This window comes from Triticum urartu, chromosome 5 (assembly GCF_003073215.2).
Source record: "Triticum urartu cultivar G1812 chromosome 5, Tu2.1, whole genome shotgun sequence".
In the NCBI taxonomy this organism is placed as follows: domain Eukaryota; kingdom Viridiplantae; phylum Streptophyta; class Magnoliopsida; order Poales; family Poaceae; genus Triticum; species Triticum urartu.
This window is the reverse complement of record NC_053026.1, coordinates 120,662,584-120,689,629: the sequence shown is the minus strand read 5'-3', so window position 1 is coordinate 120,689,629 and position 27,046 is coordinate 120,662,584. Positions and strand designations below refer to the sequence as shown.

Below are 27,046 nucleotides of genomic sequence, written 5' to 3'. Positions count from 1 at the left end.
CGAGAATATTTGTTTTCTGCACATAAAACAACATCATGGTAATTCTGCTGAAAACAGTGTCAGTTCGGGTTAGTTCCATTCAAATCATACAAATTAGAGTCCAAAATAAGGGCAAAAGTGTTTGGAAAAGTAGATACGACAGAGACGTATCAGACATCCGGATAACAACCCTGACGATCATGCCCTTCCCGCGTGCAGTTCGGCCCAAGTGGCCATGTATCCCTCTCTCTCGCCCCTAAGCCAACTCAGGCAATAAATAGACGCCCCCTTCTCACTCCTAAGGTGAGCAAATCATTTTAGACTGAACTCATAGAGCTTTGCTCATCTACCCATCTACATTGGAGATCAAGGCCTCCTTTAGAGAAGAATCTCTAGGGATATCCAAGACCTCCCTTCCTCTTATGGATTGGAGAATACTATCTACCCTAAGACCTCATATCCGTCGGGCACATGCCTTATTGCATTATTGTCACACCTCTTGATCGGCGTAAGGCCACCAGGGAAATCACTTGGGGGCTTGGTTGTATTCGAACCATAGCTACACCTCTTGATCCGTGTAAGGCCACCAGGGAAGTTACTTGGGGGCTCTTTGCTTCGCAACGAACTAAGAGTCTGCACCCTTGTAATAGGCTATCAAGCCAAGCTTGGAAGCTAGGTGTACGCACCTAAAACCCCGGATTAACCTGCCTTCTTTAAGTAAGTCACTCCTCCCAGGTAAACCTGGTATGACCCGCGAACGTTTGACAGTCAATCTCATAGACCCTGAACTTGTCAAAGTTAAAACGTGATTGGTTAAAGATTGAGGTCCATCTTAAGAGGCTTTGTGAAATGGTTAATTCAGTGGCCTGGCAGCCCATGAAAAGCCTCGATTTGGAGCCTGGCAGCTCGTAAAAAACCTCGCATGTTCTTTTTTGAGTTCTATTTGCCATGTTTTTTCGCCTTTGTTGAGGTTCATAATATCTTCTGATAAACCGGCGTCCTTGACCCGGCTTGGCTTTCAACTACAAGTTGTCAGTGCTTGATCAATTATAATTCGGCGTTTATTGACCCGGCTTGGCTTTCAATTACAAGTTGTCAGTACATGATCAGTTATAATCCGGTGTTCATTAACCCGGTCTAATTTTGACTAACAAGTCGCCAGTGTTATAAGGAAAATCCGGTGTTTATTATATCCTGGTATGGTTTATTATCATAATCCAACAAATTAAGGAATGAGTTCTCAATACTCAAGATTGGGGTTACCACCCTCACTACAAGAATTGGTTAAACCAACGAGGTGATTCAATGTCACAGGTATCATATATGTCATATTTGATTATCTTTAATTACAGCTTTGGTTATAAACCCTGGCTATTTATATGGGCATTATGACCCGCCCTGCGGTAAACCACCAAGGATTCTTGTGATCTACTTGTGTGCTAGATAAGAATGCATTCGGGTGGCTACCCACCCTCGCTTTCGACGTTAAGTCGCCAGGGCATATGTTATTTACACTTTGTGCAGGATTTGCAGAATTATGGCATATAAATTCAAGCTCATCATCAAAATTGATGTTTCAAAAGGGTTATCCATTTTGGATTTTCTTAAAGGCTATCAGCCACCGGGTTATAAAAATTCCGGCTTACAATGAATGCGCATTAAGTCGCCATCGGCCAAGAGCCGCCAAGTATTTAAACTCCAGATTTACTTATCAACTGGTAAGATATTCATATCTTCCATAGCCAAAATTGGCTGGATTTTCATGATGATATTGAATGATTGAGGTTTTTAAACCGGATTATATTATTCAAATCTTCAAATAGCCAAACATGACTGGATTTTTTATGGTTATCAATAACTAGTATTATGATTGAGGTTTTCAAAGTCGCTTTAAGCGCAATGGCTATTATCTTATAAATAGATATAATTTATTCTACAATTGAAGGAATAGTCCCGAGTCGCTGCAGGCTTACGACCCGGCACTTGGCAGCTACATTATTCAAGTTGAGATTACATTAAATATACAAGTCTCATGTCGCTGCCAGCATGCACCATGACACTTGGGGGCTAATGCAAAGTCATTTTTACTGGCCTTATTGAAGACCCGACTCATCACATCATAATGAGCCGGCCCTTGGGAGCTACCAATTGCTCCTATAAATGATTCACGGTACACAAGTCTTAATCCGTTATATTCAAGGGTCCACAGCTCAGTTGGTAAAACACAAAGCTCTTAACCTTGTGGACGTGGGTTCAAGCCTCATGGTGGAATTACATCATATGATGTTATTTTCAATGAAGCATGATTATATTTATAAAGTCCCTGCTCATTATTGCATAATGACCCGACTCTTGGGAGCTACACTGGTTGAAGTTTTTTGAGCATTCGGCAATTACAAGTCCCAGGTTGCTGCAAGCATGACAACCCGGCACTTGGGGGGCTACATAATATGGAGTATTCAGTTTTTACTAAGCGACTGGGATCAACAACATGGATTTCTTAAGTGGCAGTATTTATATTGAAGCAAGTCTTAAGCCATCACTTTGTTCTATTCAAGACTTGGGGGCTACAGATAATATGGATATAAGGGAGAAAAATCTTCAAATTCTCAGTTTTGAATAAACTAGATTAACCCGGTGTCATCAATAATCATGAACCGGCGTTGACAACAATCATGAACCGGCGTTGGCAACAATCATGACCCGGAATTATCAGTTTTTATAACCCGTCGAGTTTGGAAATCATAGCTTGGCGAGTTCTAGATTTTCAAGTCGGCTGAATATCAGTTGAATATTTGAAGACCAATATTTTTGTCAAGTCAGAGCATTGAAGGCCGAGTCAAATGGATTCTTTATTTACAATATTTATTCTACAAGCAAATTGATTATGAAGCTGGTCTATTGACCTGGATTTTCTATAAGGAGGAAATGACAAGGACTTAAGGATGATCAGGTGCCGGTTTACAAGAATTCTTAACCCAGAGCACAACCTGTCAAATTTGTTCTTGTGTTTATTTTGCAGCATAAGTTTACCATGGATAAATCCAAGCTAAACTTGGGGGCTAATGTTGGGGATATACCCCGCGATGTAACCCGGCCAGACTTGGCGATTCACCGGCGACCCGCATTGACCAGACGGTTTACAAGTAACCTGACTGAACATTATGACTCACTGGTAACCCGGCGGGCGGGACAGACGGATGACAAGGCCCAAGGCCAAGAAGGCCGGCTCATGTTATGGTGGGCCGGTTTAAGAGGAAAGGCGTGAGGAATATTTCCCTTACAAGGAGTCAAGACCCGGACTTGTATCCGGTTTGTATTAGAAGATAGACTCGTCCTAATCCTAATAGGACTCCACATGTAAACTCACCCCTTCAACATATATAAGGAGGGGCAGAGCTCCCCAAAGAGGGACAAGGAAGGAGAGAATGTTAGCGCTAGACATAACTGCGAGAGCCGGTTTACGGCGACTCCCTTATGATGATAATGAGATCTAGCCACAAAGAGCATGTAGGGTTGTTACCGGATGATGTTTCCCGGGGCCCGAAGCTGCCTAAATCTTTGTCTTGCGTGTTGCGTCTCTCGATTCTGATCAAACCCTTCAAGCTACCGCGTAGATGCGTTGGCCTCACGATTAAGTCCTCACACTAGGACATCTGCCGTGACAAATCCACGATAGTAATGGTGTGTCCGAACGTCGTAACCGTACTGTATTAGATATGGTGCGATCTATGATGTCTCTTACCGATTTACCACTATCATTTTGGGGTTATGCTTTAGAGACGGCTGCATTCACGTTAAATAGGGCACCATCAAAATCCGTTGAGACGACGCCTTATGAACTATGGTTTGGCAAGAAACCAATATTGTAGTTTCTTAAAGTTTGAGGTTGCAATGCTTATGTGAAAAAAGTTTCAACCTGATAAGCTCAAACCCAAATCGGAGAAGTACGTCTTCATAGGATACCCAAAAGAAACTGTTGGGTACACCTTCTATCTCAGATCCGAAGGCAAGTTATTCATTGCTGAGAATGGATCATTTCTAGAGAAGGAGTTTCTCTCGAAAGAAGTGAGCGGGAGGAAAGTAGAACTTGATGAGGTAATTGTACCTGCTCCCTTATTGGAAAGTAGTTCATCACAGAAATCTGTTCCTGTGACCACTACACCAATTAGTGAGGAAGCTAATGATGATGATCATGTAACTTTAGATCAAGTTACTACCGAACCTCTTAGATCAACCAAAGTGGTACGGTAATCATGTTCTGGAAGTCATGTTGCTAGACCATGATGAACCTACGAACTATGAAGAAGCGATGGTGAGCCCAAATTCCACAAAATGGCTTGAGGCCATGAAATCTGAGATGGGATCCATGTATGAGAACAAAATGTGGACTTTGGTTGACTTGCCCGTTGATCGGCAAGCCATTGAGAATAAATGGATCTTTAAGAAGAAGACTGACGCTGATGGTAATGTTACTGTCTATAAAGCTCGGCTTGTTGTAAAAGGTTTTCGACAAGTTCAAGGGATTGGCTACGATGAGACTTTCTCACCCGTAGCGACGCTTAAGTCTGTCCGAATCATGTTAGCAATTGCCGCATTCTATGATTATGAAATTTGGCAAATGGACGTCAAAACTGCATTCCTGAATGGATTTCTGGAAGAAGAGTTGTATATGATGCAACCAGAAGGTTTTGTCGATCCAAAGGGATCTAACAAAGTGTGCAAGCTCCAGCGATCCATTTATGGACTGGTGCAAGCCTCTCGGAGTTGGAATAAACGCTTTGATAGTGTGATCAAAGCATATGGTTTTATACAAAAATTTGGAGAAGTCTGTATTTACAAGAAAGTGAGTGGGAGCTCTGTAGCATTTCTGATATTATATGTGGATGACATATTACTAATTGGAAATGATATAGAATTTCTGGATAGCATAAAGGGATACTTGAATAAGAGTTTTTCAATAAAGACCTCGGTGAAGCTACTTACATATTGAGCATCAAGATCTATAGAGATAGATCAAGATGCTTGATAAGTTTTTTCAATGAGTACACACCTTGACAAGATTTTGAAGTAGTTCAAAATGGAACAGTCAAAGAAAGAGTTCTTACCTGTGTTACAAGGTGTGAAATTGAGTAAGACTCAAAGCCCGACCATGACAGAAGATAGAAAGAGAATGAAAGTCATTCCCTATGCCTCAGCCATAGTTTCTATAAAGTATGCCATGCTGTGTACCAGATCTATTGTATACCCTACACTAAGTTCAGCAAGGGAGTACAATAGTGATCTAGGAGTAGATCACCGGGCAGCGGTCAAAATTATCCTTAGTGGAATAAGGATATGTTTCTCAATTATGGAGGTGACAAAAGGTTCGTCGTAAAGGGTTACGTCGATGCAAATTTTGACACTGATCCAGATGACTCTAAAGTCTTAATATGGATACATTTTTGAAAGTGGGAGCAATTAGCTAGAGTAGCTCCGTGCAGAGCATTGTTGACATAAAAATTTGCAGAATACATACGGATCTGAATGTGGCAGGCCCGTAGACTAAACTTCTCTCACAAGCAAAACATGATCACACCTTAGTACTCTTTGGGTGTTAATCACATAGCGATGTGAACTAGATTATTGACTCTAGTAAACCCTTTGGGTGTTGGTCACATGAAGATGTGAACTATGGGTGTTAATCACATGACGATGCGAACTATTGGTATTAAATCACATGGCGATGTGAACTAGATTATTGACTCTAGTGCAAGTGGGAGACTGAAGGAAATATGCCCTAGAGGCAATAATAAAGTTATTATTTATTTCCTTATATCATGATAAATGTTTATTATTCATGCTAGAATTGTATTAGCCGAAAACATGATACATGTGTGAATACATAGACAAAACAGATTGTCACTAGTATGCCTCTACTTGACTAGCTCGTTGATCAAAGATGGTTATGTTTCCTAGTCATAGACAAAGAGTTGTCATTTGATTAACGAGGTCACATCATTAGGAGAATGATGTGATTGACTTGACCCATTCCGTTAGCTTAACACTTGATCGTTTAGTTTGTTGCTATTGCTTTCTTCATGACTTATACATGTTCCTATGACTATGAGATTATGCAACTCTCGTTTACCGAAGGAACACTTTGTGTGCTACCAAACGTCACAACGTAACTGGGTGATTATAAAGGTGCTCTACAGGTGTCTTTGAAGGTACTTGTTGGGTTGGCGTATTTCAAGATTAGGATTTGTCACTTCGGTTGTCGGGGAGGTATCTCTGGGCCCACTCGGTAATACACATCACTTAATCCTTGCAAGCATTGCAACTAATGAGTTAGTTGCGGGATGATGTGTTACGGAACGAGTAAAGAGACTTACCGGTAACGAGATTGAACTAGGTATTGAGATACCGACGATCGAATCTCGGGCAAGTAACATACCGATGACAAAGGGAATAACGTATGTTGTTGTGCGGTTCAACTGATAAAGATCTTCGTAGAATATGTAGGAGCCAATATGGGCATCCAGGTTCCGCTATTGGTTATTGCCCAGAGAAATGTCTCGGTCATGTCTACATAGTTCTCGAACCCGTAGGGTCCGCGCGCTTAACGTTCGTTGACGATATAGTATTTATGAGTTATGTATGTTGGTAACCGAATGTTGTTCGGAGTTCCGAATAAGATCACGGACATGACGAGGAACTCCGGAATGGTCCGGCGATAAAGTTTGATATATGGGATAATAGTGTTTTGTCTTCGGAAGGGTTCCGGAATTCACCGGAAGGGGTTCCGGATGTTTCCCGAAATGTTTGGGTACGAGAACACTTTATTTGGGCCAAAGGGGAAAGCCCACAAGGTTTTTGGAAAGTGCAAAAGGAAGTTTTGCGGAGTCCAGGGGCCAGACGCCAGGGGACCCTGGCGTCTGGGTCCAGACGCCAAGAACCCTGGCGTCTGGCCCTGGAGTCCGAGAAGGACTCTTGCCTTTCGGGTGAAACCGACTTTGTGGAGGCTTTTACTCCAAGTTTCGATCCCAAGGCTCAGCATATAAATAAAAGGGCAGGGCTAGCACCCAAGATACATCAAGAAACACCAAGCCGTGTGCAGGCAACCCTGTCCCCTCTAGTTTATCCTCCGTCATAGTTTTCGTAGTGCTTAGGCGAAGCCCTGTGGAGATTGTTCTTCACCAACACCGTCACCACGCTGTCGTGCTGCCGGGACTCATCTACTACTTCGCCCCTCTTGCTGGATGGAGAAGGCGAGGACGTCACTGAGCCAAACGTGTGCAAAACTCGGAGGTGTCGTGCTTTCGGTACTTGGATCGGTCGGATCGTGAAGACGTACGACTACATCAACTGCGTTGATATAACGCTTCCGCTTTCGGTCTACGAGGGTACGTAGACAACACTCTCCCCTCTCGTTGCTATGCATCACCATGATCCTGTGTGTGCGTAGGAAGTTTTTTGAAATTACTACGTTCCCCAACAGGCACGTGCACTGGCCAGTCGGATTCATACACCGGTCGGCAGGAGCGGGACGATGACAACGAGCTTGATAATTTGCAGCCGATCTAGAGAAGAAAGCTAGAGGAGAACGCTTCAACATGCAGGAGAACGAGTTATTGTATGATGCGTGGTTGGCTGCTGGCATCGATCTTATCCATGACACAGGTCAAAAGGGCGCAACACTTTGGGCCAACATTCATATTTGATTCCATGAGCAGAAGCATTTCAAGCCCTACCACGATGAACTCATCAGCTAATCGATCAATGGACAAGTGGCGCGCAAATCACTGAGCAAGAGTAAGTTGTTGAAAGGGCATTTCCCTACTTTATGTTTTGTATGATGATGACAACCCTTGGTGGTCTCAACGTGTGCTTTATGTTTCAGGTTCTCGATGCTTAGGCTTACATCGGATTGCTATTACCTCTCGAAGGAAAAGATCGAAGACGTGTCCTCTACAGTTTTATTTTCTTTGGTCGTAGAGTACCCGTACTATCAAGAGGGAATCCTCATTAGGAAGCTCTGGGGGAATCAGTTCACGTACACTTTTCTCACCCTCTCTTTGCCTTTCTCAGGTGTGTGTGTGAGAGAGAGTTTTCCTTGCCTCTTCCCCTCTTTTCTTTTCTGCTCACTGTTTCTGCCCAGCGGTTGTACCGCTCTCTGGAGCGGTTGTACCGCTGGGTCTTGTCGCTCACCAGCTGTGCTCGAGCGGTTGTACCGCTGCCTCCGGGCGGTGGTACCGCCACCATGCTCTGCAACAGCTGGGGCGGTGGTTCCGTCCATGCACCGCTCAAGTACCGCTCTCGCTTCTGGTTTGATGCGGTTCTTGGGCGGTAGTGGCCCGGTTGGTCCGGTCGTTCCACGATGACCGGTACCACCGGTGGTCCGAGCGGTTCTTCTGCTCAGGACTTAGCCACCCAAGAGCTCAAGGCCATACGGTTGTTCCAGCTAGGCACCGCCCAAGTACCGGTCAAGCTCCTGTTTTGATGCGGTGTTTGTGCGGTGGCCAGGCGGTTAGTCCGGTTATTGTTCTTAGCCGGTACTACCCCCCTGGTCCGGTTGTACCGCTTGGTAGGGTTCTGCAGATACACCGTGAGTCCCGGTTGTACCGGGACGAGGACCGGTTGTACCGCTGCAGTGCTAAAATCACAGTAACGGTTGGAAATTGAGGGTGACTATATAAGGGAGCTTCTCCCACCTACCACTCCTACCTTGACCTCTCTCACTCCACCATTGATGCCCTTCAAGCTCTCTTGCCCGATCTCTCTCTCTAGCCACTCAAACTTGTTGATTTGCTAGGGATTGAAGGAGGAGACCTAGATCTACACTTCCACCAAAGGATATTTGGTTCCCCCATACTTTCTTGTGTGGATTTTGTTACTCTTGGGTGTTTGAGCACCCTAGACGGTTGAGGTCACCTCGGAGCCATATTCCATTGTGGTGAAGCTTCGTGGTTTCGTTGGGAGCCTCCAATTAAGTTGTGGAGAGAGCCCCAACCTTGTTTGTAAAGGTTCGGTAGCCGCCTTCAAGGGCACCAATAGTGGAATCACGGCATCTCGCATTGTGTGAGGGCGTGAGGAGAATACGGTGGCCCTAGTGGCTTCTTGGGGAGCATTGTGCCTCCACACCTCTCCAACGGAGACGTACTTCCTCTCAAAGGGAAGGAACTTCAGCAACACATCCTCGTCTCCACCGTCTCCACTCTTGGTTATCTCGTGCCTTTATTTAAGCAAGCTTACTTGTTTTATATCTCTTGCTTGCTTGTGTACCTATCCTCGTTGCATCATATAGGTTGCTCACCTAGTTGCATTTCTAGACAACCTATTTTGATGCAAACTTTAACTTGTTAAAGAAAAGCTAAAAATTGTTAGTTGCCCATTCACCCCCCCTCTAGTCAACCATATCGATCCTTTCAATTGGTATCAGAGCAACGTCTCTTTATTAAGGACTTTACCGTCCAAAGAGTATGGTTGATACCGTAGACGGTGTGGAGGAACACTCCGGTGTGAATCCGATCTCGTCTACGGGAGATGGGGGAACTTCGGTCTCTCATGAGGAGTTCAATGTGGCCTTGGAGACATTGAAAACCTCCATGACGACCGAAGTCGAAAGCATGTTTACTAAATTTCTTGAGGGGCTTAAACTATCCACCGCACCGTTGAAAGTGGGTGATCCCGCCAACAAGGTGACGGATGCCATCCCCGACAAGAGGGAAGCTAGTAGTGAAAAGGCTCCTTCTTCTAGTGGCAAGAATGGCACGGTATCTTTGCCCATGTGGAACCACCACTTGTTTATGGTGGACCGGTTCCTTCCACTCATTTGAATCATGCCGGTCCTCCCCCTAAGATTGTGAAAAATGAGGATTTTGACTCTTGGGTTTACCGCTTTAAACGTCATTTAAATCATGTGAACACTAACCTTTGGAGAATCATTGAAGAAGGTTTCTATCCACATGATCCAAGCAACTTCACTCCTCGAGAAGCCGCGGGCAATCAATTCAATGAGAATGCTCTCTTCATCATTCAAGATGCTATTCCACCCGAAGACCTACCTCATCTTCGTTCTTTAGCCTTGGCCAAAGATGCATGGCATTGTGTCGTGTCTCTCTACTGGGGAAGCGCAAGCATTCAACGCTCCAACTATGAAGTGGTACAAGATGAGGCCGATGAGTTTGCAATGAAGGAAGATGAAGAACCTCGTGAGCTCTATCGGAGAGTAACCAAACTCGCGGTCTCACTACGAGATCACGGGAGCAAGGACACGGATGACAATTGGATCAAGCACAAATTCCTCAAGGCAATGATGCCCTATCACAAGGCCATGTCCTCCGTCATTCGTCAAAGACCGGACTTCCACACTTTGACCTCAAGCGAAGTGTTGGATGAGTTTGTGGCCATGAACATTTTGGACAAGACCGCCGACAATGTGGTGCTCCATTCTCAACGGGCAAAGAAGCCTAACCTTGCATTGAAGGCCAAGCTCATAGTGGAAGACGAAGAAGAGGAAGAAGAGGAGAGCAACCCCGAAGATACAAAGTATGCATATCATGAACACATGGCACTTGCTTCAAGGCAATTTTGGAGCAAGAAAAACTCAAGGGCAAACTTTAGCAAAAACAACTCAAGTGGTACAAGGGGCAAGCAACGTGTAAGGACTTGCTACAATTGCGGCAACGTGAGTCATTTCGTTGCGGAATGCCCGTATGAGAAGAGGGAAGACAATGGTGGCAAACTCATCCGAAAGGACAAGGCCAAGTCGTTCCCCAACAAGAACAACTTCACCAAGAAGACTCATCCCAAGGCCTTGGTTGTGCAAGAAGAGTACAATGAGGACGATGACGATGATGAAGATGATGAGTCGGTTGCCATGGCCTCCGTTGCCATTGCAACAACGTCACGGGTGTCTCTCTTCGACTCACCCAACGAGAGCATCACCGCCAAGTGCCTCATGGCTAAAGCCACCAACAAGGTAACCTCCAACATCAAAACTACCATCATTAATCATCCTTCCCAAACGGATAGCATTAATGAATTTGAGGGAGCTAATGTGGAGGCTAACGAGTTTGAGGCCTTTATGGGCAAACTCAAGGGAAAATCCAAGAAGCACTTTATTGCTCTCTTGGAACAACTTGGTGAGGCCAATGACATGATCGAGGCTCACGAAGACACCATCTCTAAGATGGAAGGACATAGTCGTGACTATGCCGATGAGATTTCGGATCTTTCCAATGCTCTTGAGGAAGAGCGTGGTCTTCGTTTGGCTCTTGAGGAGTCACACAACGTAGATCATGCTAAGTTAGAGAAAGATTATGATCATGCCCTCGTTGTTTCTCGTGTGCTAAATTCCAGAAGGCCAAACTAGGGGTTGATCTTGCTAGACTCAAAGAGGAGTTTGATATACTTGACAAGGCCCACAAGGCCTTGAAGGGTATTCACGCTAGTCTCAAGGAGTCTCATGATCAACTCCAAGTGAAGCTAACTAAGGAGAAAGCAACTTTTCCTCATATGGTTTTAATTGATAATACAAATGCTACTAACCCGTGTTGTGAGCATATACATCTTGTTGAGGAAAATGCTAAGTTGAAGGAGCAACTTGAGAGAGGTCTTGCGACTTGCATACAAGGCAAGAAGAACCTCAACGATCTCTTGACCAACCAAAAGGGAGGTGTGGCCAAGGAAGGGGTTGGGTACGTCCCCGACTCCAAGAACAAGAAGAAGAATGACAAGACCAAACGGCCTCCTCCTCTCATGCAAACCTTTGTGAGGGAGGGAGAGAGTGCCCCCGAGGAGAAGAAGAAGAATAATGTTAAGAAGGGCAATGTCACCCCTCCCAACAAAGCCGGCGATTTTAATCCTTCTTATGTGTTATGCCGTGCTAGTGATGGGCATGTTTATGCCAAATTTGTTGGTTCTCTTCATGAATAAGTCTATTTGGGTTCCTAAGACCCTTGTTACTAACATCAAAGGACCCATTACAAAATGGGTACCTAAAACCAAGCATTGATCTCTTGTAGGTGTTTGCTTCCGGTGGTGGATCATGGTTTCTTGATAGCGGAGCTACAAATCATATGACCGGAAGCAAGGACTTGGTGGTGGACGTGCACAAGGTTCCATCTATGCCCACCAATGTCGAGTGGGGTGACGCCTCATCTTCTAAGGTATTGGGACTTGGCAAGGTGGTCATCTCTCATGATCTCACGATCGAGAAGGTCATGCTTGTTGAGTCCCTTGCATACAATTTACTTTCCGTTCGTCAACTTGCAATCATGGGCTTTGCCACTTTCTTTGATATCGATACCGTGGCCCTCTTGTGGAGCAAGACTCTTAAAGTAGCCTTTGTTGGGCATGTCGAGAACGGTCTATATGTGATTAACTTTTCGGAGCGACCCACTAAGACCGCACATGCCTAATGGCTAAAGTTGATGTGGGATGGCTTTGGCATCGCCGTTTAGCCCATGTCAATATGAGATCTTTGCAAAGTCTCCTCAAGGGGGACCATGTCCGTGGACTAACGAATGTTAGTTTTGCTAAAGATCGTGCTTGCAGTGCCTGTATCGAAGGAAAGCTACATGAGAAGGCTCACCCTCCCACGACTATCATTTATTCAAAGAGGCCTTTGGAGCTCCTTCACATGGATCTCTTTGGGCCTCCATCCTTCGATAGTCTTGGAGGTAGGAAGTATTGCTTGGTGATTGTGGATGACTACTCAAGGTACACGTGGGTGTATTTCTTCAAGAGGAAGAGTGAGACCCAACAAACCATCATTGACTTTGCAAATGAAGCACAACGTCAACACAATGCAAAGATCTTGATAATAAGAAGTGACAACGGCACCGAGTTCAAGAACTACACCTTGGATGAATTTCTTAGTGATGAGGGAATCAAGCATCAATATTTCGCACCATACACCCCTCAACAAAACGGTGTTGCGGAAAGGAAGAACCGGACGTTGATGGATGCGGCAAGGACCATGATGGCGGAGTTCAAGTCTCCGTACAACTTTTGGGCCGAAGCCATCAACACCGCGTGTCATGCATCCAATCGGCTCTACCTCTGCAAGGGCTTGAACAAGACTCCATATGAGATACTCACCGGTAACAAGCCCAACCTCAAGTACTTCCGGGTGTTCGGGTGTAAGTGTTTCATTCTCAAGAAAGGTGTTCGGTTGTCTAAATTTGAGGCTAGAGCTCATGAGGGCATATTTGTTGGTTATGCTACAAACTCTCATGCTTACCGTGTCCTCAATAAATCCACGGGACTTATTGAGGAGACGTGTAACGTGGAGTTTGATGAGAATAACGGCTCCCAAGTGGAGCAAAGTGGCACTTGTGATGTAGGTGATGAAATTCCTCCTCAAGCCATAAGAAGAATGGGTGTTGGTTTTATCCTACCCATTGAGGAACCCCTTGTGGCCGAAGGAGAAGGACAATGCTCCACTCAAGTGGAGCCATCACCAACCCAAGGCCCACACGCTTCCGAAGAACAAAGTGAAGGCCCTCAACCTCATGAACAAGACCAAGGGCAAGATCATACTCAAGACGGTGTTGACACACCAAGTGATGCCCAAGGTCAAGTTCTCTCCCCCGAGCAAGTTCAAGATCAAGAACAAGTTCATGACGGCACTCAAGATGATCAAGTAACCGCTCCTCAACTCACCACCGAGGAGGAATTAGAGCGTCGTGCCGCCAAGATTGCATCCAAGCTCTCCACCAAGGATCATCTCATGACGAATGTGCTTGGAAGCTTAATAAAGGGGGTAAGCACTCATAGACAATTAGCAAATTATTGTGAGCATCACGCGTTTGTCTCTTGTGTGGAACCCCACAAGGTCTATGAGGCGCTAGAAGATCCGGATTGGCTCAATGCCATGCACGACGAACTCAACAACTTCGAGCGCAACAAAGTGTGGAGATTGGTGCCAAGGCCAACGGGGAACCACAATGTCATTGGAACCAAATGGATATTCAAGAACAAGCAAGATGCCCATGGGATTATCATTCGCAACAAGGCTCGTTTGGTAGCACAAGGCTACTCCCAAGTCGAGGGTATTGACTACGGTGAAACCTTTGCTCCCGTTGCTCGTCTTGAATCCATTCGCTTGTTAATTGCATATGCTTCTCATCATAATTTTAAGTTACAACAAATGGATGTGAAGAGTGCTTTTCTTAATGGTCCCATTAATGAATTGGCTTACGTCAAGCAACCCCCCGGGTTCGAGGATCCCTACTTTCCCGATCATGTGTATCAACTCGATAAGGCGCTCTATGGCCTTAAACAAGCCCCACGTGCGTGGTATGACCACCTTACCGAGTTGTTGCGAGACCGTGGTTTTGAAGTTGGGCTAATCGACCCCACTCTTTTTACTAAGAAGGTCAAAGGGGAGTTGTTTGTGTGCCAATTATATGTTGATGATATTATCTTTGGTTCTCCTAACAAAGCTTTCAATGAGGAATTTGCCGCTCTCATGACCTCAAAGTTCGAGATGTCCTCCATGGGAGAGTTGAAGTTCTTTCTAGGGTTCGAAGTGAAGCAAAGAAGAGAAGGAACTTTCATCAATCAATCCAAATACACTCAAGACACACTCAAGAGATTCAAGCTAAGTGACGTCAAGCCGGCTTCCACTCCAATGCCCACCAAGTGCCAACTTGACTTAGATCCCAATGGTAAAGTGGTGGATCAAAAGGTATATCGTTCCATGATTGGATCCTTGCTTTACCTTTGTGCATCTAGACCGGACATCATGTTGAGTGTGGGAATTTGTGCACGGTTTCAAGCCGCACCTAAGGAAAGTCACTATGTGGCGGTCGAACGAATCTTTCGATATTTGGCTCATACCCCAAACTTTGGCCTATGGTACCCCAGAGGATCAAACTTCAAGCTTGTAGGGTACTCGGATTCCGATTGGGCGGGAGACAAAGTGGATAGGAAGTCCACTTCCGGAGGGTGCCAATTCCTTGGTTGCTCTTTGGTAAGTTGGTCTTCCAAAAAGCAAAGTTGTGTGTCTCTCCCGTCCACTGAGGCGGAGTATGTTGCCGCCGGTAGTTGTTGTGCTCAACTCCTATGGATGAGGCAAACTTTAAAGGATTACGGTGTCACTTGTGACAAAGTGCCTCTTTGGTGCGACAATCGAATTACCATCAAGATCTCTCTCAATCCGGTGCAACATTTCAAGACGAAGCATATTGAGATCCGGTATCACTTCATCCGGGATCACATTAGACGAGGAGAGATCGAGCTCAACTATGTCAACACTCATGACAACCTTGCAGATATTTTCACGAAGCCCTTGGATGAAGCAAGATTTCGCGAGTTAAGGCATGAGCTAAATATCATTGATTCGAGCAATGTGGCTTGAACCCTTGCACACCCTACCACGCTCAACTTGTTGTCTAGTTTAGGTGTAGGCATGGACATAGGGGGAGTGTTGTTCTCTCGATGAACTCTCCCTCCCCCCATTATGCATAAATTGATTGTGTTCTTTCACATTAGCCATATTTGATGGTACTTGTGCTTCAAAGACGAGTTTTGGTCATGGACCCAAGGATAATTCTTCGCGGTGCCATACCAATTGACTCAAACATAGGTGGCCTCGGCCACCGTCCTCTCTTTGGGGAGTTGAAGTTAGCCTTGCTGCTCTCGTGTTGTTTTCTCTCTTTCTCTCTTTGCTCGTTGTGTTAGGTTCTCCTAAGGTGTTGTTTCTCTCCTGTTTTTGTGCCCCTTCTTCCTCCCTTCGGATTGCACTCATTTGATCTTGGCTTGGGCTTAGGTGGTCGGGCGGTACAACCGGTACCACGAGCGGTTCTACCGCTGGTACCGGGTTGTGCTGTCCCAAGGGTTTCCGTTCGGTGCCTGGGCGGTTCCACCGCACACTCCCACGGTAACCTACGTCCGGTACTACCGGTTGTTGCCGTGCGGTACTACCGCTGCCTTCCAGGCACCGGAAGTACCGCCTCCATCCACCGGTCTGTACCAGACGAGCGGTACAACCGCTCCCCTAAGCGGTTCTACCGGGGCGTGCGTACGGGCCTATATATACTCGACGGGGCTGAAGGGCTGTCTTTTTTCCCTTCGTCCTCGTTCCTCTTTTTCTTGCCCTAGCCGCCGGCCATCTCTACCCCTGCCCCAGAGTGCGTCTCGCGCTTCGGATCCTTGGCTCTCCGTGGATTCTCTCCATGGAGGCCTTCCGATCTCTTACCATGGATGGTGGTATTGCCTCGTGCTCTTTGCCTCTAGTTTTTTTGTTTAGGGTTATTCCTTGCCTAGGGCTTTTCCCATCTTTCCGCGTTTAGTGTTCGTTCTATGGCTTAGAAGAGTTCTTTGTTAGCCTCCTGTCTTGTTTGCAGCACTTAGAATTCGGAATATTACTTGTGTGATTCGTATGACTCGGTTAGATCTATCTTCCCTGGTAGTGCCACTGTCAGCGGTTCTACCGCCCCTACGGGCGGTACAACCGCTGGAGCGGTACTACCGGCGGAAGATCTGGTACAACCGGAGTATATCAACCACTAAGCACTATTCTATCTTCTCTATTGTTGCAACTTGTTCCTTTTCTGCTAGTGGGTGCAATCCTCTCATCCTTGTTGGGTTTTTGTGTGTTCTTTTCGTGTGTGTGTTCAGGTGGCTCTAGTTCTCGCTCTGCTCCTCGCAAGACCAAGAAGAGGGCACGAAGGACCTTGCGACTGGTTGTGTCAGATGAAGAAGTTGTGATTCCCACCAAGCCCACTCGCCGTGAAAAGTCTGCAGCTGCTAAGCAACGTGTTGTCATGCCGTTGCATCGTTGGAAAACCAAGGATTGGGAAGCCTACCGCTCAAAGAATCTGTATGAGGTTCCCATTGCTCCCCGTTGGACCATTGCAAGTGCGGATTGTTCATGAACTCTTTGAGCACAACAAGAACAGATATGCCAAGCAGTGGACAATTGATTTTGATCATTGGAGAAACAACATGGAGTATTTTGGTGAGGCACTAGCTCTCTGCGAGGAGTTTGATCTTTTCAAGATCATGTCAGTCAACTGTGACTTTGATGTTCAACTTATCCATCAGTTCTATGCCACGGTTCATTTTGGAGAATATGATGCGCGCACTCTCACCTTCATGTGTCGCGATGAATTGTTTCACGTTCCCTGGAGGGCTTTCTGCAATGCTATTGGGTACGAGGATACCGGTCTGCAAGGAAGGGGTGGCATTCGCCCTCATGATTTTCCTGAGTCCATGCCTAAGGAGAAGCTTGCCCCTCTGTACATTAGGGGCCGTGGGATTATTGGAGAATCCAAGGATTTGGAGAAGGTCTATGACATCATGCACCGAGTGTTCCGCAATGTGCTCTTGCCCAAGGTGGGAAATCAAGATGAGATTCATGGCTATCAGGTTGATTTGATGGTTGCTATGAAGACCATGGTGGGGACAGGGGCAACATTTGATGTGTCCAATTGGCTGTGGCATGAGATGTACAACATGGTCATCTACCGTAAAGTCCCAATCTACGCTCCGTTTGTCATGTGCTTTCTGAACTCTGTGTGGGCTGTTCGTCGTCCTGGAGAGCTCCTCACTTCTCCAGACAACCTCACTGTTCATGAGGTCAAGCTCCTTAAGAAGAAGAAGCATGCTGAGCCTCGCTTCCCTGAACATGCTCCTGAGGATGTCTATGCTACTTCTGACGATGAGGACTTTGAGCTGGAGCCAGGGGCCAAGCCTTCGTGGGTGGCCAAACTTACTGCCAAGGTGAAGAAGACCTTTTGTCTCCAGGCTGACATCTAGAAGAAGATGTATGAGGCACATGTCAATGAGAAGCTTGCACGGCGTCGCCAAATTGCAATGATGAAGCACCTCAACATGCAGGTTCAGAGTGGCTCTGAGAAGAGCATCACCCCAGAGGAGCATTGGATCTCTACCCATAGCACCTGGACTGATGATGAAGCCCCTCCCCAGCCATCATCCTCGTTTGCAGCAGCGGACAATGCCATGGAAGAATCTGATCATGACGATGATGACGACTCTGATGATGAAGATCTAGATGCGACTGAGGAGTCAGAGGAGGACGCCTGAGCTTTGGGTCGCTAGCTTCGCTCTTTTCCTTTTTGGTGTCTTGATGCCAAAGGGGGAGAGGGTTCTATAGGTCTCGGGGATTTGCTTGGGTTGTTTTCTCTTGTTCTCGTGTTTTGTGTTTGTTTGTGGACTTGGTTCGTTCCGTGCTGTGTGTAAGACTTGCTACTCCGTTTACCTTTCTGTTCGTAGGTCTTTTTCGTTATTATTGCCTCTAAGTATTATATTGTCTATCCTTTTGAGCTCAGAGTGATGAGTCTATAAAATCTAGGGGGAGTCTAGTCCTGAAAGTGTGCTCATGATTTCTAACAGCTAGTACTTGTTGGGGCACACATTCAGGGGGAGTTCCAGTCTAGATTTCATTGACTTATCTCTTGCAAATCGTGTTGTTGTCATCATCCACCAAAAAGGGGGAGATTGAAAGGGCATTTCCCTACTTTATGTTTTGGATGATGATGACAACCCTTTGTGGTCTAACGTGTGCTATATGTTTCAGGTTCTCGATGCTTAGGCTTACATCGGATTGCTATTACCTCTCGAAGGAAAAGATCGAAGACGTGTCCTCTACGGTTTTATTTTCTTTGGTCGTAGAGTACCCGTACTATCAAGAGGGAATCCTCATTAGGAAGCTCTGGGGGAATCAGTTCACGTACACTTTTCTCACCCTCTCTTTGCCTTCCTCAGGTGTGTGTGAGAGAGAGAGTTTTCCTTGCCTCTTCCCCTCTTTTCTTTTCTGCTCACTGTTTCTGCCCAGCGGTTGTACCGCTCTCTGGAGCGGTTGTACCGCTGGGTCTTGTCGCTCACCAGCTGTGCTCGAGCGGTTGTACCGCTGCCTCCGGGCGGTGGTACTGCCACCATGCTCTGTAATAGCTGGGGCAGTGGTTCCGTCCATGCACCGCTCAAGTACCGCTCTCACTTCTGGTTTGATGCGGTTCTTGGGCGGTAGTGGCCCGGTTGGTCCGGTCGTTCCACGATGACCGGTACCACCGGTGGTCCGAGCGGTTCTTCCACTCAGGACTTAGCCACCCAAGAGCTCAAGGCCATACGGTTGTTTCGGCTAGGCACCGCCCAAGTACCGGTCAAGCTCCTGTTTTGATGCGGTGTTTGTGCGGTGGCTAGGCGGTTAGTCCGGTTATTGTTCTTAGCCGGTACTACCCCCCCTGGTCCGGTTGTACCGCTTGGTAGGGTTCTGCAGATACACCGTGAGTCCCGGTTGTACCGGGACGAGGACCGGTTGTACCACTACAGTGCTAAAATCACAGTAACGGTTGGAAATTGAGGGTGACTATATAAGGGAGCTTCTCCCACCTACCACTCCTACCTTGACCTCTCTCACTCCACCATTGATGCCCTTCAAGCTCTCTTGCCCGATCTCTCTCTCTAGCCACTCAAACTTGTTGATTTGCTAGGGATTGAAGGAGGAGACCTAGATCTACACTTCCACCAAAGGATATTTGGTTCCCCCATACTTTCTTGTGTGGACTTTGTTACTCCTGGGTGTTTGAGCACCCTAAACGGTTGAGGTCACCTCGGAGCCATATTCCATTGTGGTGAAGCTTCGTGATTTCGTTGGGAGCCTCCAATTAAGTTGTGGAGAGAGACCCAACCTTGTTTGTAAAGGTTCGGTAGCCGCCTTCAAGGGCACCAATAGTGGAATCACGGCATCTCGCATTGTGTGAGGGCGTCAGGAGAATACGGTGGCCCTAGTGGCTTCTTGGGGAGCATTGTGCCTCCACACCGCTCCAACGGAGACGTACTTCCTCTCAAAGGGAAGGAACTTCGGCAACAGATCCTCGTCTCCACCGTCTCCACTCTTGGTTATCTCGTGCCTTTATTTAAGCAAGCTTACTTGTTTTATATCTCTTGCTTGCTTGTGTACCTATCCTCGTTGCATCATATAGGTTGCTCACCTAGTTGCATTTCTAGACAACCTATTTTGATGCAAACTTTAACTTGTTAAAGAAAAGCTAAAAATTGTCAGTTGCCTATTCACCCCCCCTCTAGTCAACCATATCGATCCTTTCAGTTGTTTTATGTGTTGATCATTTGGCCATATATGCAACTTGGTGGCCGGATATGCTCTATGTGTTGATCACTTGGCCAGATGCAACTTGTCGGCCGAATATGCTTTATGTGTTGGTCATTTTACAGGATATGCAGCTTGTTGACAATGCTTTTGTTTATAGCCTTCTCATGTGTGCAACTTGTTTTTTGAAGGTGGAGAAGAGGAACCTCGTCCTCGTGCATTGTTGTTTGAAGTTGAGTGGGCAGGCATCGACACCGAGGAGTAAGCGAATGATCCAACAGAACCAACAAAAGAGCCGACCAAGAAGATTAGGAAAGGGGCCCGAGGAATTAAGTGGGAGTAGGAGAAGGAGAAGCAAGAAGGGGCGACGACCAAGATTACAGAGAGGTTCGGGGATAACTTTGAAAGAACATGCGGTGCCCCCACGTTTGGTTTTGGTAATTGATGAAAATCTCTATGGACTAATGGTTGCCTTGAGTTATATTTGAAGGTTTTGTCCATAGGCTTTACTTGGAGTACATGTGTTGGTTTCAAGGAGAGTTGGTGCCGACCAAGGTGCTATTCAAGGAATTATCCAAAGATTGGTCATGTGAGAGTACATGTCTTGAAGAAGAAGATTGTATGATCATTCATGTCTACCTTCAAGACATCATCCAAATGAAGAGAATTGGAAAGATTCAAGGTTGATCAAGATTAAGTCAAGAATGTATCAAGTTGATCAACACACAAAGCATACAAGATGTACTGAGGGATCAAGTGATCCCCTGGTATGGTAAGCATTGTCAATTACGCTTTGTGTACTAACCCATGGTCTTCGTGAGAGTTCTGTGTGGGTTTAGGTTGTCGTGTGAAAGTTCAAGTGATGCATCACGAAGAGATCAAGTGCTTGAAGCTTGCCGTCCATTATGGTGACAATGGACGTGTGAAGATGTGCGGAAGAGTTGCTCACCCATAGTGGAGTATGGGGGAGCAATCTACTAGTCTTCACCAAGCCAACGCAATCAAGAAAGGTGGTCCAACTTGAGGAAGTCAAGATCGTCATCATATAGTTCAAGTGGACTATGTGCAAGACAAAGGTTTGCCCTTGATAGGTTTACTATTTTACCGGTCTCATGGGTAGTTGGGAGACCGGGTTATAGGATCAATTGTCGTACTATCAAGGGGGGCTCTCGATGAGTAGCTTGATCGTTTTGTTCGCTGAGAGCTCAAACCATTGCATCCTTGCATCATCTTTCTTGGTTCTTGTTTGGTTCTCTTTGAGAGTCTTAGAGCTTATGGCCATCTTGATGACAAGCTCGAGTTCATCGAAAACGGAGTTCACATGCTTCTTCTATGATGTTTTCGATGTTGGAGGTTTTGCCGGTTCTTCTTGGTTGGAGGTTTCACTCCTCTTTTTGTTAGGCATTCCTCCCCTGCCGTTGTTTTGATGCTACTCGTCGTCTTGTATCCAACAAGCTTGAGTTTGCTCAATTCGGAGCTCGTATGAAGAAGTTATGGCAGTTCTTGTTTCTTGAGAGCGGCTTTTGTCTGGTCCCAGCGGTAGTACCGCTTGGAGCTCTCAGCCGTAGTACCGCTGCAGTGCCGCTCTTCTACCGCCTCGATTTTGGGTCCTGCTCTTCTCGTGTCGGGTTCAGCGGTAGTATGAGCGGCAGTAGGAGCGGTAGTAACGCTCTTGTGCGGTAGTACCGCTGGGCCAAGCGGTAGTACAACTGCGGCCAACGGTAGTACTGCTGGCTACAGCGGTAGTGCCGCTCATACTGCTCTACCTCTCTGGCAGTTTTTCAGCTCGTGTTTTTCTCTCTCGTTGGGGTGTATTGACCATGTTAAGCGGTAGTACCACTCCTCCAGCGATAGTACCGCTCGTGGAGCAGTAGTACCACTCGTGTGCGGGCTGAGCACATAACGGTTGGATTCGGGAGCTCCTATAAAAGGGGTCTTCTTCCCCAATGAACCTTATCCTTTGAGCTCGTGTTCTTCCCCCATTGTTGACCTTCTTCGAGCTTGCTAACTCTCAATCTCTCCATGGATTCTTGCTAGTTTTTGAGGGAAAAGAGAGAGGAGATCTAGATCCACATTTCCACCAATCACTTTCTCCTCTATGTGAGGGGAACCACTTGGATCTAGATCTTGGAGTTCTTGGTGTTCTCCTTCTTGTTCTTCCTCTCATTTTCCTCCCTAGCATTAGTTGCTTCGGTGGGATTTGAGAGAGAAGGACTTGGGCACTTCGTGTGCCCTTGCCATTGCATTTGGTACATCGGTTTGAGTTCTCCACGGTGATACGTGGAAGTTAAAAGTTAAGAAGCTTATTACTCTTGGGTGCTTGGTACCCTTGAGCTTGTTCCTCTTGGGTGCTTGGGCGCCCTAGACGATTGGTGGTGTTCGGAGCTCAATCATTGTGGTGTAAAGCTCCGAGCAAGCATCGGGGTCTCCAATTAGGTTGTGGAGATCGCCCAGAGCAATTTGACGGGTACCGGTGACCGCCCCCAAGGGTTGCCAAAGTGTACGGGTTCGGTGACCGCCCCCAAGGGTTGCCATTTGTACAGGTTCGGTGACCGCCCTCAAGGGTCCCTTAGTTGAATCACGGCACCTTGCATTGTGCGATGGCGTGAGGAGATTACGGTGTCCCTAGTGGCTTCTTGGGGAGCATTGTGCCTCCACACCGCTCCAAACGGAGATTAGCATCCGCAAGGGTGTGAACTTCGGGATACATCATCGTCTCCACGTGCCTCGGTTATCTCTTACCCGAACCCTTTACTTATGCACTTTACTTTGTGATAGCCATATTGTTTCTTGTCATATATATTGCTATCACCTAGTTGTTTATCTTGCTTAGCATAAGTTGGTGCACATAGGTGAGCCTAGTTGTTGTAGGTTTTGTGCTTGAAAAATTAACCGCTAGGTTTATTCTGCATTTGTTCAAGCCTCAACCGTAATTATTTTAAAGCGCCTATTCCCCCCCCCCCCCCTCTAGGCGACATCCACGATCTTTCACTTGACGAAGAAGGAAGAGATATGTGTTGAGCGCTCGAACGCCAAGGAGGAAAAGAGATCGCCTAGAGGTTTGACATGTTGATGGCGGCGGCCAAGAAGAATTTCAAATTCGAAGATAAGAAGATCATGCTCGGAGAGAAGAATTGAGACCGCGACCGCCTCAGAGGACTCGAAGATGTTGATCTTGAAGATGAAGGAGTTGGATGACGATGCAAGGATGATCGTGCAAGCCGTCCACCTTTAGGATGTTGAAGCGCTTGAAGGAGCAGCTGAAAACGGCGGAGAAGGAGGCTGCCAAGAAGGAAGCGGATGGCAAGGAGTAACCGGCGACAGAGTGAGCGCATAAGCTCGGATAGCTGGTCCGCCGGGCAAAAAAATCCACTTTTTAGACGACTGAGATACTTTTGTGATTGGTCATGTAAAAACTACGAAGATCGTCCTCTTTTTGTTTGTGATCGGTCATTATGTATTTGAATTTCAAATTTTCTGGGTCTGTACGGACATTTAGAGGATGCGATTGGACGGCAAACTCCTGTATTCTTGTTCGTGGACTAGTCCGGCCCATGGACTGATGTCGTGCTGTTTAAGTGTCGGTGTTGGAGATACCCTAAAGATATTTTCAGGATCACATGGCTGATGTGGCAACTACCTCAAATCACATAAAGAAAGAAAAAGAATCCAGCAACTTTATTTTAGTTAGCAGCCCACGTTTTGTCAACTACATTGGTCCAATTCGATTATCTTTGCACGTACCCAGTGAAGCTCGTGGGAGGTGTGTTGACTTGGGATGGCTTGTCAAAACCAAAGGGTGCATGCACTTGGTCACTTTGAGGTTCACCATCACAATCAAAATCAAAATACCACTGGCAGCAAAAGCCAAAAAGGCAAACTAGACTGAAATTTCAAGATCACCGGCGCTGCATCCATGAGAGAAAAACAGTTGCTTTTCCGTGGGAGAAAAACTGTTGCTAGGCGCAGATTTATCATCTCTGTGATAACGAGGTGCATGCCTCCGGACGGATTTTGATTGGATTCTCCGTGATTTTTAACATTCATGCACGGGACACAAGTTTATCCCAAAGGATGCACCGCCTGGAAAACATAGCTCCGTACGTAGGAGGTGGGTCCGAAGTAACAGTCTGCATGGAACACTTTTTTTTTATGGAACAAAATTTTGGTTTTTGAGAAATCCTGCATGGAACATAAATATATTTTTTGAGACAAGCATGGGAAATTTTTGTTTTGTGATCAACATAAAAAAAAGAGTTTTTGAGATCAACATAAATGAGTGTAGATTTCGCAAAAAAGAAAACATAAATGAATGTAGAACGGGAGCGTACCCTCGAAAAGAAAAAAGGACACGAGCAGTCCGTATATGTGTTTCCAGCTCGCTTCGTATAGTTGGGCCGACTCCTCGCAGAAAGATATTGGGCTGACAAGCTGACGATCTAGCTTTCACGCAGATGCGGCCCACTTACCGTTTGGTGCGGTTCCGCGGTTCCTGGCGCTTGCGGAACGCAGCACAGCACCCTTGTTTAGTACCACCTCGCCCAGCGAGAGACGTTCCGACCGGTTTATAAGCCTTAGCGTTGTAACCTTGTGTCTCTTCGGGGACATCCGGTAAAATTGGAACGATACAGACAAGATTAGCAGGGCCACTGCGGAAGGATGACACGCACAAATCAAGAAATGGTCCAAATTTTTTCGAGATTTTGCGCGCTGGTCCCTGTCATCTCGCACGTCAGCCCCGGGTATTTTCTCGTGTGTGCTTTCCGAGCTCATTTGTCTTACAGATGGGCCCTTCCGCTAGTGCCTTTCCTCCCAACGAAGCCCTTGAGGAGGCTGCTTTGCTTTTGTGCTTGCACATTTTGCAGTTACGTCCTTGTCTATCTTTTTTCATTCGACATATGCTTGATCCCTGTTGTTTTCTTTTGCACATGGATATTATTATTACTTTTTACTAATATACTATTTATACGAATATTTATATTTATGACGGCATGGAATATAATCTATATTTCGTTCTTGTAGTATTTTCACAAATTATACAATGTGTAAATATGTAGCTTATTTTATGTTGATAAAAGTAATTACCTTTCTTACATCCATTATGTCCAACTTTTTTGTTCACGATCTATATAATTTGCCAATGTCCACCTTTCTTTTGTTCATGATCTATAATTTGTCTATTCATGTATATCGATATCAAGAAAAACGTTGGGGCATTAGGCAAATGTTTTTTTTCTAATCAAAAACATTATTTTCATAGCTCCAAAAACTCTAAATATAAGTGTACATATACATTTAGATGTGTAGTATGTAGGCTTACAAATTTTCATCAATGTACATTTTCATATCTGGTGTCTGCAAAAGAGACAAATACGTGGATTAAAATGGGCCAACATTTTGTTGTTTTGGGCCAGGATTTTGTCCTTCTCTGTAGCATACAATTCTTCTATTTTAATGAAATTTTATTCCTTAAAAAATGAAGTTCTATAGCCTTTGTGACATTTTTTAAACATCTACATATAGATGTAGATTTTTTTGAAACTTTAGATAGCCTTTATGATATTTTTAAAGACCGGGTTCACTGGCGTCCAATAGCCAAAAACCTCACTCGTATAGACTCGCACGTTCCTACCCTTATGTTGTGCTGAAATGGTCCTTTTGCATACAGGCAATCAACTTGTTCTTTTCCTCCTCTGACTTTCAAGACCTAGCCGGCGGCGGCTCATCTTCCTCTACTTCCTAGCGAGGGGCTTTCCCCTCCATTCGTCGCTCAGACGATGGGATCGGGCGGGGACTCCACGACTTTGGTTTGGCGGTCTTAGCGTTAGAAATAAATTAAGATATTTCTCCTATCAATGGTGGCGAGACGATGGTGTCGTTGTCAATATGGAATAAGGTCTCCCCGCCTCGTCCTCATTTCAGTTGTGCTTCTTCGTATCATCGGGAGGCATGTGGAGGACTGTGTGTCCCCAGATCTGGTTCTTTGAGTCTAACTTTTCCTTTTGCAGGTCTATTTTGGTGGCGTTATCTTGCGGAGTTGACAACATGGTTGTACGTCGTGGTTCTCCAATTCCAATCCTGACCGCCGAAGGTTGACTAACCTCAGTATAGTCAGGGAGTGTGTGAGATTAGTATTCCTCGAGTCCATATGGCCGCATCTGAGGGTGTTCTGCATGCCCTCTTCGGCATTTTCTTCTCCGCGGAGACGATTTGCTATGCAGATAACGATCACTAGCTTCTTATGATCGATCTACATCTATTACTTCCCAACCGCTGCTTCTAAAAGTTGTCATGGGTTTCAACAACTTTACTCCGCTCAGACGGAGGCCCAAATGCGGCACTGAGCTTTGCTCATATCATGTTGCCAATGAATGCACGAGGAAGAAGACTTCGGCACCCCCAAAATTTTGGAGGTATCTTTTATTTTTTGTAAAGATGTTTTTCTAAGGGTATTTGCTACTTAATATATGATATTTGGCCTTTTCACAAATAAGAAAGAGAGAAATGATCATTTTCGCATGATAGCTAGGCATAACTTTTCTTCTTCACCCATGAATCAGAAATTTGGGTGTCCTCTCAGCGATTTGGACGGAGTAGAAGACATATACACCCACTTTAAAGTTTATATTTATTTGCAACTGTGGTTTATAAGTGATCTTGTTTTCATAAGTATTTCTCTTACCTAGAGAGTATACCTATTGTTGTCTGATTTGTTAACGTACATGGAATAGTATCAGTCATATCTCATGTAATTATGATGGAGATATTATGTAGCAATTGTAATCTGCTGTGTATGGTAGTTTACGATCTGATTAGTATCAGATTGATTGTATCCTTGTTGTACAAGGTCTATCAGATTAAATAGAGGTGCAGCCCATGGGGCAATTCACGGCAAACATATTGTTGTTTAACGTGGTAACAGAGCCTCGATCCCATCTCTCCACGACATGGCTGGCACCACCTCCGGCGCACTCGTCACCACCACCGCCGGCCCGCTCGTCTCCG

At 45.7% G+C, this 27,046-nt stretch overlaps 1 non-coding gene across 1 annotated transcript; it reads left to right on the top strand.

Moving 5' to 3' along the window:
* The first annotated feature begins 24,633 nt into the window (after positions 1–24,633).
* LOC125511706 lies at positions 24,634–24,736 on the top strand. Its single transcript, XR_007285068.1, has one exon. It is a non-coding gene; the product is annotated as a U6 spliceosomal RNA (small nuclear RNA).
* The last annotated feature ends 2,310 nt before the right edge of the window (positions 24,737–27,046 follow it).